Source organism: Vulpes lagopus, chromosome 20 (genome assembly GCF_018345385.1).
Source record: "Vulpes lagopus strain Blue_001 chromosome 20, ASM1834538v1, whole genome shotgun sequence".
In the NCBI taxonomy this organism is placed as follows: Eukaryota; Metazoa; Chordata; class Mammalia; order Carnivora; family Canidae; genus Vulpes; species Vulpes lagopus.
Window position 1 is genome coordinate 27,605,833 of NC_054843.1, and position 15,542 is coordinate 27,621,374.

Here is a 15,542-nt window from a genome sequence, read left to right on the forward strand (position 1 = left end):
CAGTCTTCGGCGGGCCCACTCTTCCCTCCTGCTGTTTGCTAACACCTTTATTGCCTCCAGTTAGTTACTCACACCACTCTCATTCCCATCTGTCAAGGAGAGTTCCCTTCCAACATTCTGTCCTCTTTTCTTATACAAGAGACCCTCCCAGTGTGGCTGCCCAGCACGGGAGCTGGTATTGAGCTGGATGTCGCAAATCTGGAGTGGGGTGAGCAATGATTTTCTTGTTTCCTGGTCCCAAAAAGCAAGGGAGATGGGACTATCTGATCCTGCCTGAGACCCTCCTGCAGAGCCAGCTGGAGGGGAGGGAGAGCATGGTGGTTGTCCAGCTGGAGGCTGTCTGCTTGGCCTGGAAGCAGAGGGTCCAGGGTCACTGCCTGGTCAAAGTGCTAACAGCTGTATTTGACTCCCATCTCATCACAGATGTTTACCCACCCAACTCCGCTCTCAGCTGCTTTAAACAAATTCACTTCTCCTTTAAAACCTCCTCTGTTCCTTCTAGCCTCTACCCGCCCCAGGCCAGCCAGGGCAGGTAATTAATATTTGAGCAAGGGACTGCACTGATGTATGTCTGAATAAGTGATTAAAGTTGCAGACCTATGGGCTACAAATAGCTATTAATCCCAGTTTTGGGTGGGTAAAATTACCCAGTTTTTCCTTTGTTCAGTAAGCCCTATTTATTCACTAAACTTCTCCCACATTTTCTAGTCTTGAATGCATTCCTTCCTGTGTAGATGTCCAGAGTACAGTCATATGAACCTCAAAATCCCCGGAGGAAGGAGGTCACAGGTCACCACACAAAGCATGACTGTCATCATGAAATAAGTAATATTGCCTCATTGACACGTACCTTCATCAACATCTAGAAAGGAAATAAATAAAGGACTATGTCTTGTCTGCCAGCTACCCCTGCAATGGAAAACATCACAATGAAAATAAGATATATTGTGCTTGTGAAACTTAAAAAAAAAAAAAGGTTTATGCCATTATTCTCAGTGATGGGCTATTGCAAATTCTAGGTAGCTGGATTCAGGCAGTGATAATAATTCTATTTTTAAAAATTAATTTTTCTTTCTTTTCTTTCTTTCTTTCTTTCTTTCTTTCTTTCTTTCTTTCTTTCTTTCTTTCTTCTTTCTTTTCACTTTCTTACCTTAAAGTGATGGGAGAAGAACAGAAAGTTAAGCACAACCCAGAGAGCCAATGATAAATAATTCAGTATGTGAATTATCTGCAGTGAAGACTCTCCTAAGCCAGGCCAAATCAACTCCCCTACAGGTAGGAGAGTCTGAATGCTTCCAAGGGTAGCCAAGCCCCTCACCACATTTCCCAGCTGCCCTGGCCCCACCGTAGGTATGTGCAAGTGCAGTGTGAGATAAGTAGCTTTTGCTGATTCTAACTACACCCCCACAATCCCAACTCAGCTGAGAAGCTAAGACCTTGCCTCTGGAAGCAGCCAAAGGCTGATGGATTCTCTGCAGTTTTCTATTGTCCCTGGCAATACTGCCTCTTTTGGCGTAAATATTTGAATTGGCGATGAAACTGAAAAAAAGATTGGAAAATCACACCAGCAGAAAGGCACTCTTGTTTGCTTCCTCCATGCATTTAGATAAAATAGATCCCCATATATTTCTCTGATATTATTTCTTTGGTTTGATGTACCCAGCTGGCCAGAATAAGTCATCTTTTGGTGATTAAATTTAGTAGAGTATCCATACAAGTGCCAGGAGCTCCAGAACCCTTAATGGAATTTTGGCAGGCAAGACAGCAATAATTGTACAGCAGGTACAATGAAAGTGGGAAGCTGGGAATACAAGGAGCCGCAATCTTCTCCCTTCTTTTTGCCAGCAGCTCCGAAAGTGAACTAGTATCTAAATTAGGTGTTATTTTAGATTACACTATGTCATACCTAATGGAAGTAACACCATCAAGCAGACAGATGCCAGGTGGAAATTGGTTGGTATCTAGGGATGGCAATTATTGGCTCATTTCTTTATTCAATTCGTCAGTCTAATAACATGTATCATGGCCATCAAAAAGGTATGTCAGTTGCTGGACACTGGATTCTTCCAGTGATCTCTGAAATATAAAAGAGCAAGTTAGGGATTATCGCTGCTCAATGCCTATTTATCTAGGACTGTAAGGCAGGGGGCATGGCCCCAGGTGAGCTCCCACATTTTGTGGAGTATAAAAAAACTAGACTTGAGTCTTCTTGTAGAGGGCCAGAGAGACCAATCCACTATTCCTGAGAGGAAAATTAAGAGGCTCCCTATAACTTTACGATAGCCATATGAATAGGCCTCCCTTCTATATCCTACCACCTTGAATTGAAGGAGATACAGTTGGGCCAAAATTTTACTAATTGTTGTACTGAATGTCTACTAAATGTAGGACATTATATTGGATAAAGGCTAAATTAAACATGGGCCATGCTTGATCTCAAAGGAGAAAAACCTTTTCTTTTTTTTTTTTTTTTTTTGAGAAAAACCTTTTCACACATAATTGTACTTAAGGATAATTCTGATAAAGGCTATATAAGAAAATGATCAGTCTGTGGTAAGTTGCTTATGAGAATACCAGAGAGAAAAGTTATTCCTTAGATATAAAAAATAAATATAACTGTAATTAAAAAAAATAATAATAATATAGTATTTAAAAAATCAGAGGCATTGCTTTATAAATACTGGTAACCAATTAGGGCAAGAATGTTAAAAAGATGAATTAAGCTCATGTAGTAAATAATTCTTTTGATTCTTGAAAATGGTAGTGTTTGAATTTTTTTTTTTTTTATGAAAGATTCCAGGAAGCCAGAGACTTCTGGGTAATGTTTAAATCATTGGGAATTGATCTGACATTTAATGGCAAAATGTTGACTCTCTAATGCTGAAACAAGGTCAATGGGTCAAGGGACCTCCATTACCTAACCTTAGCTGTTCTCTTTACATGACATATCAGAGTATTGATCAGGGCTGTTATGCAGGATTGGGCATAGAGTTCTATATCCTTATTATAATGCTCTTAAAAACTGGGTCTAGCCAATATATTATATTCTGCTATGATCTGCATTTTTTGTGTGGCCCCAGTGAACGGGACTTGCTCTGTTTCTTGTTTATCCTCCTACTTTGGTCTGTACTCCTTGGACAAAACTTAAGTCTTCTCTGAATGTTCTGCGTCCAGGGTTCATTCACTGATGGTCTTAACATTCTCAAAGATTCCACATTATATTTTGCCTTCAAACTTCATTGATCTTCCAAACTCAATGATATTACCAAAATGGTAGTCAGTTTTGATGTTCTTAGAGCTATAACATTGGATGACTGAAGTCGCATTCATACTGGCTAGTCATTATATTTCGATTATAGAAATGTTGGGCACTGACTGGTTTCATAGGCTCAAACTAACTCCTTAGATTTGAACAATGAAGGAATAATTTGATTTAATTTAGAACACTGTAGAACTATAATACTTAGCTTTTCCAAGCAGGTTTTATATATTCTCTCATTTTATTCTCATACCACTTATGTATATAATAATTCATGATAGGACCCTAACATTCCATCAAGAAAATACATTTCCATCGCAGATGACTAACGTAAGCCATAGGAATCATTTGTTCTACAAAGGATTCAGGACAATTGATCCTTAAACTTTATTGTATACTCATGGTTCTTAAAACCATAAAAAGATTTAGAGGGTATGGTGGAGATTGCAAGTTGTCCACCAAACTCTGTGTTCCACTGCTTCCAAGGTAAGACAGAGTTGTAACTGAGACAAAGCTACCCAGGCATGAACTATATTTTCCCACTCCTCTGGCAGCTAGTTGTGGCCATAAGACTAAGCTCTCTCCAGTGAAGTATGGGCAAAAGTGATGGATGTCATTCAAGCCCTGCCTTGAAAATTTGTATGCTCACTCCTATAGCTCATTCTTCTTTCTCATAGCTGAAATAGTGATGACAAGACAAACCTTAGAAGTTGTGTGTTGACTGTGGAAGGACCACCTTCATTTTGGGTTGATTCCTAAATGACTCAGTGGAGCAGATCCCGTCTTCACTGGCCCTTTCCCCCATCTCCTGCACAGATTATTACTTGAGAGACAAATCCACTTCTATTTTATTTCAGCCATTATATTTTCAGGATACTTAGATTAGGTTAGCCTGCCTAATTGATATGGATGGTTACTTGCTTTTACTAGGAAAATCTTCAAGAGTGTTCAAGTCTGGGTTGGTGATGAGACTGAAAATTACCAAGCCCTGACTTTATTCCTTCTCTCCGTCAGATATTTGATTGGGGGGTGGGGGGGGGGTGGGTGGAGGTTAGGAGAATAGGAGAGAAAAATAAAACAGAGGTAGGTCAAGGCTGGAGGAGGCAGTTGTGGGGGTAAAGTTCTACTACAGAGATGTCTACACCTGCTCAGAAATGAGAATGGAATAAAAACATTAAGAAAATAGAACCAGAAAAATCCCCCTTCCCATTTTTTCTTTTTTAATTAAATAAGCCTTTACTGAGTATGCAGAACTCATTGGATATCAACAGCTACTGAATTCTCAGTTCTTTGTGTTTGATTTGCTAATCATTACAGTGAATTAAACACTAAGAATTCAGCAAGGGTTCTAAAAGAAGCACTGCTGAACAGTCATCATGGACAGAAAGTAACCTCTGTGTTTTCTTCTTAAGTCTTTTCCAATCAAATTGTGTCTTTTCTCTTTAACACTTGTCACTTAGATCTTTATCTTAGTAGGTCATCTCAAAAGTCTTGCATGCTAGAATCCAGAGAAATAGATAAGCATCGCCAACATTTATCGATGATACAACTACTTAATATCCTCCAGAGGTGTTCCCACACACACATTCACATGAAAATAGAACCCGATAGAAACTTTAAAGGGATCTCAAAGGAGAAGCCATGGTGGTAACGTGTGCAATAACCCACAGTCATCACTGCCCTAATAGTATCTGATCTGAACCTGGCAGAGCTTCAGAAAAAGCCATGTGTTCAGGCTAAAACAAGAATGAGAAAAAAGGAGAACGTTGCTTTCTTCTAATGTGGTAAATAGGGCATGAAGTTTTTATAGTTTGCTGGTAGAACCAGTTTTACAAGTTTTCTACTTACCCATAGGGCTTAGCCTTAAGGGAGAAAAAATACTTTTATTCAGGAAATATCTTAAGACTTTTGGTAGAGGGTTTAAAGTTGGTATACAAAATAAAGATCTGTATTAACGTTGTTGTGTCTACATTTATTGGGACGAAGCTTGAAATTGAAACTATTACAGATTAAAATTTTTCTATGGGTGCCATACTTTCCACTTCTGTTTTTGGCATGAGGAAGTGCTAAAAGAAAGCTTCCTACTTTTGCATCCTCCTTATGTGACCCCTTATTACTAAGTTTTGGTAGATTCCTCATATTCATTTAAACTGTTCTCCCAGATTGTTTATTCTAAATGTGAGGAAATGATCATTTAATGGGTCCAGGTCTTCATTCTTCTCAGTTTGGAAGAAATGGCTTTAAGAAAGAAATCCCCACAAGGAATCAACATGTGTGCCCCTTTGAGTGGGCATGTGTGAGAGAGAGCCAGGCCTATGGCTAGTGGCAGAGAATGTGACACAGGGAAAGGAGACAAAGAAAGCTTAAGGCGATAAAATGAAATCTTTTTTTTTTTTTTAAGATTTTATTTATTTATTCATGATAGTCTCACACATACACACACAGAGAGAGAGAGAGAGAGGCAGGGACACAGGCAGAGGGAGAAGCAGGCTCCATGCACCGGGAGCCCGACGTGGGATTCGATCCCGGGTCCCCAGGATTGCGCCCCGGGCCAAAGGCAGGCGCCAAACCGCTGCGCCACCCAGGGATCCCTAAAATGAAATCTTAAGGCAATAAAATGTTGAACATGTTATATTTGCACATTTCAAATTTCCTTTCCTTTCAAGTTTCAGTATCTGTCGATAGACTTAAGGTGCTTTCTCAGTATGGCTGCTTCTGCAGATGGTACTGGGGGAGAGCAGAGCAAGGAATAGATGAGGAGAAAAGGAAAACGTGTGTGTTTGTATGTCAAGTTCATCTCATTCATTCTTCTCTCCTAGTTCAGTTAGTGGAAAGTATTCCTATACTGATTCTTTCATTTAACAACTTGTCTGCTTTGACGAAGACAGATCAACTTCAGCATTTGGTGACCCCGAGGGAAATATTCTATATCTAGTGGTGAAACTGATTGATTTTATTAAAGCCACTGTGAAATCTCTGCTTCCTCAGGAAGAAAATTATATTTTTCTTCACTGGAGATTGAATAAGAGAAAATAATCTGAATAAATATTATATGTCATATTCAATTTACAAAGTTATAAATAGAGAAGGTGCAGAGATTGCCTTCAGACTTCAAGTTTGGAACTGAAAGATATGTATGTATGCACATAGCTTACATATTCTTAGTGGAGAATACTTACAAAATTAGAGAGACTTAATTTGTGAGTGTTTTATCCACTCACAAATTAGTTTTTATTAAACAACCTTTTCTGAATAAGGAGCAAAGTGCTTTTGTTCCTTTTTTCATTTGAGGAGTTAAAATTTAATCTTGAAAGTTTGGCTATGCAGCTGATAGCTGGCTTAACAAAATATCCCTCACTTCCTCTTCCACAAGGACCTCTCGGTCTTCAATCCTGCGCAGCAGTTTTGAAATTCTAAAACAATTACAAAATTTTCTTGTCTTTAATGATTCTTGGAGACTGTGAGAACTCAGGTATGCCAGAAAGGCATTTGAAAGGAACAAGAAGTACAAGTATTGGCTTTGTTCCATTCAAATTAGGGTAGCTGCATTACTGCTGATTTTTTTTTTTTCCAGTAAAAGCTGTTTCTCTACATTTTTCCTATTCTCTAAACTTTACCATTCTGGATTACAAAAAAAAAAAAAAAAAGTGACAACCTTATCAATGAGCAACCCATATTTTTGTTAAGTAAATGGATGAAACTAAAACTGATGTCTTGTTATCGAAAAGAAGCTGTTGCTGAAATAAGTGATGTGAACAAGAAGGGGAAATCCAACCTGTTGCTACCATCACTAAAGCCAGGGTTGTACTCAAAACTAAAGGTTGCCCAGCTGAAAATGAAAACTCTTTACATACTTCATTTTACTTAACTCTTTTTAAATTCTTTTTTATTCTCTCTTTGGAAGGAGAATGTGTTTTGTTTTGTTTTGTTTTGTTTTGTTTTGTTTTGTTTTGTTTTTCTAAGCAAGGAGCATCAGGGGTTATCTTTTCTTGGACAAGCTAAAAGCTGTCACCTTGTCAGAGGAGACAGATGAGGTTGGAGAGGACGCCACCTCCTGAACCAGAGTGCAGAGCTGTGATTCTAGTTCAAGACAAGAACAACAGGTACTTGGGGGAGCAGTCAAGCAAGTTACCATATCTCGTACTCAACCAGAAATTAAAGCATTGATTTAAAAATTATACATATGGCTTTTTGACCCATGCCAAGGACCCTTTTCTCATTTTACTGTCATTAGTAGTTAGCTTGCTTGTTATGTGACATCATTTTTAAGACTCATGAAACTATGCAAAGAATGAAAAGTCCATAATATGGTCCTGTGGGAATACCATTGCTTGAAAAGCAAAAATATGTGTTAAACATGTGTCAGCTGGGATTAGAAGGAGTAAACTATTTAAAGCAGAGGGCATGTGATTGGAAGTTTTTTTTATGTCTCTTCCCTCCAACTTCTTACTTTGAAAACTTAAAAATGTACAGAAAATTGCAAGTATAGTACAGTAAACATGCATTGGTCTCTTATGTTGATCTGAGCTAATAGGGTAGCCACTTTCCATATATGGCTATAGACTACTTCAAAATTTGGCCAGCCCAAATTGCGGTGTGTTGTTCCACATGCCTTTCCAAAAATAAATACTTCCTAATGTTTTTTGAAAAGTAAATAGATATTTGGGCCCTAAACCAAGCAAACAAAAACCACACACACGCACACACACACACAATTTATATTACATGTACACACATGCACATATATGTAATATAAATCCATACTAATATTACAATAACACGTGTATGTGTATCTCTGTGTGCATATGTTTAACTATGGATCTAGACTTCATTTTCAATAAATCACTGAAAAAAAAGTGACTGGAGAGGTGAGATGAGGGTTTAGGCATCCACCTTTTGAAAAGTGCTTGATGTTTCTCCTAAGAAGTGAATAAGCTCAATAAGTTTATTTATTCTCACATGAAATAGAATATATTAGAAATAATAGAGTCTCTCTTTTTTTTTGTAAAATAAAATAAAAATATAAGTTAAAAACAGAAATCCTAAACATTAAGATGTTTCTTCTTGGTGCTTATGATTTTACAAGACAGCGTAAATCCAACACTTGCAGGGCACCTGGGTGGCTCAGTGGTTGAGGGTCTGCCTTTGGCTCAGGTCGTGATCCTGGGGTCCTGGGATCGAGTCCCACTGCCTCTGCCTCTGCCTATGTTTTTACCTCTCTCTCTGTATCTATCATGAATAAATAAATAAAATCTTAAAAAAAAAAAAAACAACCTAACACTTGCCTGGTTGAAATCATCTTCATTTCTCTACCTACTCCAGTGCAAGCTAAAACACAGGATTGTTAACATGTATTTGAGATCAATTCTAAATTTAATAATCAATATCCAAAGATTCATCACTGGCGAATCAGTGAAGCCATTAAAGAAAGGTTTAAAAACCAGCAGTCAGTGACTTTGAACCTCTTTTAATCTGTTCCCATATAAAATGGAACCAGACTGTTTAATAAGTAAATAGAACATATCCAAATGATGGATGGTGTTCCCTTCTGAGTAGTCTCTTCCTTTGTAAGATGATTCTCTCAAGAAAGTGGTCTTTCTTTCTTCTTTCTTTTTTAAATTTGTTTTGTTCCCTTAAGTAGGGTTCACGCCCAGTTCAAAGCCCAATGCAGGGCTTGAATTCATGACCCTGAGATCAAGACCTGGACTGAAATCAAGAGTCAGCTACTTGACTGGCTGAGTCACTCAGGTGCCCCTGTAAGTTCTTTTTTTCAAAAAGCATATTTCTCTTATTATCCATCAAAGTGCTATACCATGCTCCTTGTTAAGTAGATTTGAATCTTGCAAACTGACAGATGTGTTGAAAACCAAGTAGGATGATAAGATTGATAAAACTTCTTGTGTTAGCTCAGGCTGCCACAATAAAATAGCATAGGCTGGGTAGCTTAAACTACAGAGGCTTATTTCTCACTGATCTGAAAGCTGGGAAATCTAAGATCAAAGTGCTGGCAACACAGGTTTCATCCCAGGGTCCTGGGATCGAGTTCCACATTGGGCTCCCTGTAGGGAGCATGCTTCTTCCTCTGCCTTTCTCTGTGTGTCTCTCATGAATAAATAAATAAAATCTTAAAAAAGAAAAACAAAAAAAACCCAAAAAACAAAAAACAAGTTTCATTCGGAGGCTTCTTCTTCAGCTTGCAGGAGACCACCTGGTTACCATGTTCACATGGTCCCTTGGTATGTAAACAGAGAAAGAGGACTCTCCCTCTTTTGACTCTCCCACGAGTCCTAGTGAATCAAGTCCCCTCTCTTATGACCCCAGTTAACTTTAATTTCCTCTTACAGGACTTATCTCCAAATACAGTTATATTGGGGGTTAGGATTTCAATATATTGATTTTTTGAGTTCAGTCCGTAACACAATCTGAATTTTACTCCCCAAAAGGCAGTAATTATTTTTTCAGAAAGGCTATTTTTATGCATGTGTGTGCTTATGGCTTAAACAGTCCAGAATATACTTCTAAATGAAAGCTTAAAAAATTTTTTATGGCATGCCGGCATTGTTTGAAGACATAGGTAAGTTACTTCTTTCTTGTTTTTTTTTGTTATGTTTTGTTTGTTTGTTTTAGTCAATAAAATAATATATTTCCTTTGCAGAAAACTGGGAAAATGAAGAAAAGAATTAATAAAATGGAAATAATTGTATGCTATTAAAATTCCCTGAGAGTCACATTTTTCCTAGTACCTTTTCATTTCTTTTTTTAAGATTTATTTGTTTGTTTATTTTTTAGGATTTATTTATTTGAAAGAGAGAGAGAGAGAGAGAGAGAGAGAGAGAAGGCCAGCTGGAGGAGGGGAAGAGTGCAAGGGAAAGAGAGAATTCTCAAGCAGATTCCTGAGTGCAGAGCCTGATATTGGACTTGATCCCAAGGCCCCGAGATCATAACCTGAGCTGAAATAAAGAGTCACCCAACTGACTGAGCCACCCAGCCACCTTTTCAAAAAAAAAATATATATACAAACTTGGAATCAGGGCACCTGGGTGGCTTAGTGGGTTGAGTGTTGGATTCTTAATCTCAGCTTGGGTCTTGATCTCAGGGTCATGAGTTCAAGCCTTGTGTTGGGCTCCACACTGGGCATGGAGCCTACTTAAAAAAAAAAAAAAATTAAAACCAAACAAAAACAAACCAAAAAACACCTTGGAATCATATAGCTGAGAAATATCATGTACCCTGATCTTTTCCATTTAAAATTATTTCATGAACATATCCAAATTAAATAATTTATGAAAAACTTCTCTTTGAGAGATTTTTGTTGTTTCATTTCTCATTGTTGTACATAAGAGTTCATTAAGCCTTGCTTTTATTTGTTCATCCTTGTACATAAATATTTGTTGCAGGTCTGTTTATTTCTTCAGGATAATTTTCAAAGAGAGAAATTACTAGGTCAGAAGATATTAATAATTGTTAGACACTTGATTCATTTTGCTGAATAGCTCTCCAGCAAAAAGGAATCACATGAAACTCTCACATGATATTTGAGAGGGACAAGTTCATTTGCCAACACTAGCCATTACACTTAAAAACATCTTTCTCAATTTGTAAAGAAATCTGCATCTGGTTTTATTTTGCAAGTGAGAATTGACTATTTTTTTGTTTCTGCATATTTATTCTTTTCTTCTATTTGTGAATTCCCTATTCCCATTCTTTACCCACTTTTCCTTTGAGAAAGTCTGGTTTTTTTTTACTAATTTGTTTTTCTTTTGTTAATTTATTATTTTTCAACTCTTTGTTATGTATGTAAAACTGTAATTTGTTTTTGTTTTTGTTTTTTTGTTTTTTGCCAGGTTTTCTTTTGACTCTTGATTTTATGTATTTTATAGAAATATTCATATCTGTGTAGTAAATCTTTCTATACATTTATTCTGCCTGGAAGTGGTTCTTGAATTTAACATGCATCAGAATGTCCCAGTGTGTTCATTAAAACACAGATTCCTGGGCCTTATGGGTCAGGGTATATTTTTCATTAATTCTCTGGGGTAACCCTAGCAACTGTTTTCGCAAGTAACCCAGCTGATTCTAAATGAAGTGGTTAATAACCCCCCCCACTGTGAAGCAGTGCTTTGCAGGTTCTTGCTTTGGATTAATACTTAGTTTCTTTAATCATGTTACATAAATAGCTGGGCATATTTTCTTCTATTTTCCCATGTTTTCATTTTTCTATATTGATCCATTTGATTCAGCTGGAATGTATATTACTATAAGTTTTACCACAAAATATTGAACCATTTTCATAGCACAATTTATTTAATAATAACCCAACATTTCCCCAATAATTTGCATTCCAAGTTTATACCATTTACTATAATTTTATAAATATTTGAATTTTTGTTGAGCTTTTTCCCTATATTGATTTGTCTATCTACTCCAGCACACTATTTTAATTATTCTATCCTTTAAGTATTTCTGAACAATGTCCTCTCCCCATTACTCTTATTTAAAAATATTTTGGCAATTCTCACCTGTATAATTAAAAAAAATTAGCTTGTCAAATTAAAATAATTAGAACATTTTTGCTGGAGTTGTATTTAATCTATAAAATAATTTGAGAAAAAAATTACATTTGTTTAACACTGTGGCTTCACTACAACATATATTTCTATCTATTTATAGCTTCTCTTATGATAGCTATGCTCTGAATATTTGTGTGTCCCCCTACCCCTCCAAAGTCATAGGTTGAAATCTTAACCCCCAAAGGTGATAGTATTAGGAAATGAGTCTTTGGGAGATGCTTAGGTCATGAGTGAGATTAGTGCCTTGTGAAGAAGCTCTAGACAGATCCCTAGCCCTTCTCATCATATGAGTACACATAGCCAGCTCTGAATCAGGAAGGGGGCCCACACCAGAAGGACTGGCATACTATACAATACTCAGATACATATCAAATGGGTAAAGATAGGTTTCATAACTTTAATAACTTTAATGCAGTACAATTTTGGTATTCTAGTGATGATGAGAAGTATCAGTAACTAAAAATGTTTCAATAGTAGTTTAATGATCTGTTCTTTTCCTTTGTAAAATTCATATTTAGACCCTGGAGTTATCAATTCTCCTGATGTGCATGACTCAAAAAGAACATTTCTGTTCTCACATAAAATGGTATTTTCTGGATACTACAATATAGCATTTTTTTTTTTAATTTTAGCTGTTTTGGGAAGTTCTCATAATAGAGAGTTGAATTACATCCCAACATTCTAGTTTTTAAAAATTGTCATGATTGGCACTACCTAAATTGAAAATTGGTCATTGATTTCCCTCTATCCATTTGTGGAAAAAAGAGTTCACTTGAAAAATCAGAAATAAATAAATAAATACAATAAGATTTTTTTCTTGAAAGCTCAGAACTTTATTACATTGTCAAAGTTGTTCTAAGCAGAATAAAATTTAGCTTAAAACTGCAAAAGAAAGGAATTTGTGATGCTGAACAGAAGTGGATCCCTTCCTGGTGGGCTCCACAACAGATACTTCCTGCTTTGTTCTTGTTTCCTCATGGTAGTCTGATCTGTAGCCTTCCCATGGGCATCTTCGTCTAAGTGGTTTCCTGCCCTTCACCTGGGGCCAAAGAGGGAGGAAGAAAGGCTCATTCTCATACTGAGACCCCTTAGGAAGTAATCCTGGGGTGGAAGAGATGTCATACTTCACTGCCAGGCAATGACAACAATGGAAGAAGGGAAGGGAAATCATGCCAAAGTGAAGTATTCAAGACTTTTCCAACTTATCTTTAGGACAAGGATTTACTAAGATGTATTTCTTATTTTTTGGTTTTTTTTTTTTTTTTTTTTTTAAATATGGAACGCTTCACGAAGTTGCGTGTCATCCTTGCGCAGGGGCCATGTTAATCTTCTCTGTATCGTTCCAATTTTAGTATATGTGCTGCCGAAGGGAGCACGTATTTCTTATTTTTAAGGATATTACAAAAACAAGAGTGGTACAAACCTCATTGCAGACGTCCCAGGGAATATTAATCTTAGGAACATGGATGAAAGAATGGTTAACTCTGAAAGGATAGATGGATAACTCTGAAAGCGTAGATAAAGCTTCTGAATATTATTGAGTTCGGTGTACTTCAGGGAAAGATGGCCATTAGGTTGGCCCATGGAGCTTTAGAGAGGTTCAAGTTGTATATATGAGCTAGAGAGACTCTAACAAGGAACATGAGATTATGAGAAACAGTGAAATAGTCCTGGAAATTGTGTGTAGGGTCTCCTGAAATAATATGGTATGTTGAAAAGCTATGGGCAAGAGCATTTTAAGAAAATATGCTGAGCGAAAACTAAAGGTTTTCTCAACAGCATCTGTATTAGTTTCCTATGGCCAGCAAAACAAAGTGCCATAAACTGAGTGACTTCAAACAACAAAAATGTATTATCTCAGGGGTCTGGAGGCTAGAAGTCTGAAAACAAGGTGTGGACAGGGCCATGCTCCTTCTGTGAACTGTAGTGGAATCCTTCCTTGCATCTTCCTAGTTTCTGGTGGTTCACTGGCAATCTTTGGTGTTCCTTGGTATAATTTTAATTTCTGCCTTACTTATCACATGGTATTCTCTTTACTTATGTGTATGTGATATGTGTATGTATATAAGTTTAGCATTTATACCTATATGTAGATACAGATTTAGTAAACCAATATTGTTTTCTATTAATATACACTCCTGAGCTATTATAATCAGTATTAAAACACTGATATTGACACAAGTTTATTAGAGTTTCTCTCTATAGATTTACATATATATGTATATATGGAAATATAAAATTTTTCCCATGTTTTATGCCATTTCCTTTTAATATTACACAGTTACTAAGGCAGGCAATATTGTCATAAGATGAAGGTCTGAAATGAAGAAGGTATTTGCAGTTTATAGTTTACCTGTTTTTCCTTCAGAGTTTAAAAAATCATCTTATTTGCCTTTTTATGATTAAGTAAAGCTGTTTTATTAAAATCCTATTTCTCCCCCCAAACTTTCTAGCATAATAAAGACCTCTGAGAAGTTTACAATTTTCTCTGCCAAATATAATGCCCGTATTTAAATTTTTGTAAGTATATACCGTCTAAATACCCTCTCAAACACACATGGAATGTGTTTTACTATTTATTAAGGAATATTTCGATTAATTAAATAGATATTCAAATTGTGCATCACTTTAAGGTTTTTTGATTTAGAATAGTACTTGGTTTCAGTGATAACATGCATCATGAAAACACTTAAAAATGTGATCTTATTTCCTTCTCGTAATCTCTCCTCAGGAAAGTAAACAGGAACTTTAAAGACGTACCCAGTGTGTCTCAGGGGCTACTTTACTGGCTCAGTTCAACTCTCAACTGTGCTGGCATTTTTCCTTTTAAGGACAGTGAAGTCATATCCATGAAGGCCATGGTGTCATGCACAGGGAAGCCACCGCCAGGAGGAAGAAAGCCATTCCCTGACCAGGTTCAATATTGCCCCCATCAGGAGCATCTCTGCAATGGAAGGTTGCACTTACCATCCAGCAGTTTAAAGAGCAGGGGTACAGTCAGCCCAGAGACAGAACTTCTGTTTTCACAAACAAATGAACAAAACAACAGAAAGGATAGAAAAATCATTATTCTTTATCTAAACTGCAGACCCAAACAAATCCTCTCTGATTTGGCTTGCAGATTCTAGCTTGACTTTCACATTCTTCCTTGATGTCCTTTTCACACGGCCATGAGGCACTTTCTATAACAGTGTGAGCCAGCTGCAGGGACTTTTCTACCTGTCTCATGGCTCCTAGAGAACCTTACCTTTTCATTTTGCTTTAAGCTGGGCAGGCTATGGTTTCTTAGGTTTAGCTTTGGGAAGGTGCCCCCTACTGGGCTTTGGTTTTGGAGGGGAGAACTTGAGGACCCAGGAAGGGGAGCTGCAGAAAGTTGCCTGTGAATGTAATCTGGACTTTGGAACCTCCTGGATGACACAGTGGCTTATCTTGTTATCAACCTGGAAATCTAGTCAAGTGATACATTTCCAAACCCCTGACTGTCTCATGACTGACTTGGAGGTATTAAGCAAAGTTTCGTTAGGAAGGACTGCTATAAAGTTGTTGACTGGACCTTGTCTCAGGAAAAGTTTAGTGTGTCCTGGCAACCTTTATTGCACACCACCAACTCTGGGAGGTCAAGGGTATTATGTAGAATAGTAACGTTCCTAAAATTGACTCATGAACCTGCCTGTGAGTAACCGAATTGTCCCTGGTCTAACAGAGAGGATGTT

General features: G+C 37.1%; 1 long non-coding RNA gene and 1 other non-coding gene across 2 annotated transcripts; both read right to left on the reverse strand.

The window, feature by feature from the left end:
* Positions 1–11,839: 11,839 nt before the first annotated feature.
* LOC121479580 lies at positions 11,840–15,197 on the reverse strand. The gene is made up of 3 exons (XR_005984754.1): positions 15,077–15,197; positions 14,797–14,846; positions 11,840–12,868 (listed from the first exon to the last, which is right to left on the reverse strand). It is a non-coding gene; the product is annotated as an uncharacterized LOC121479580 (long non-coding RNA).
* Positions 13,099–13,205, reverse strand: LOC121479597. The gene has a single exon (XR_005984759.1). It is a non-coding gene; the product is annotated as a U6 spliceosomal RNA (small nuclear RNA).
* Positions 15,198–15,542: the final 345 nt, after the last annotated feature.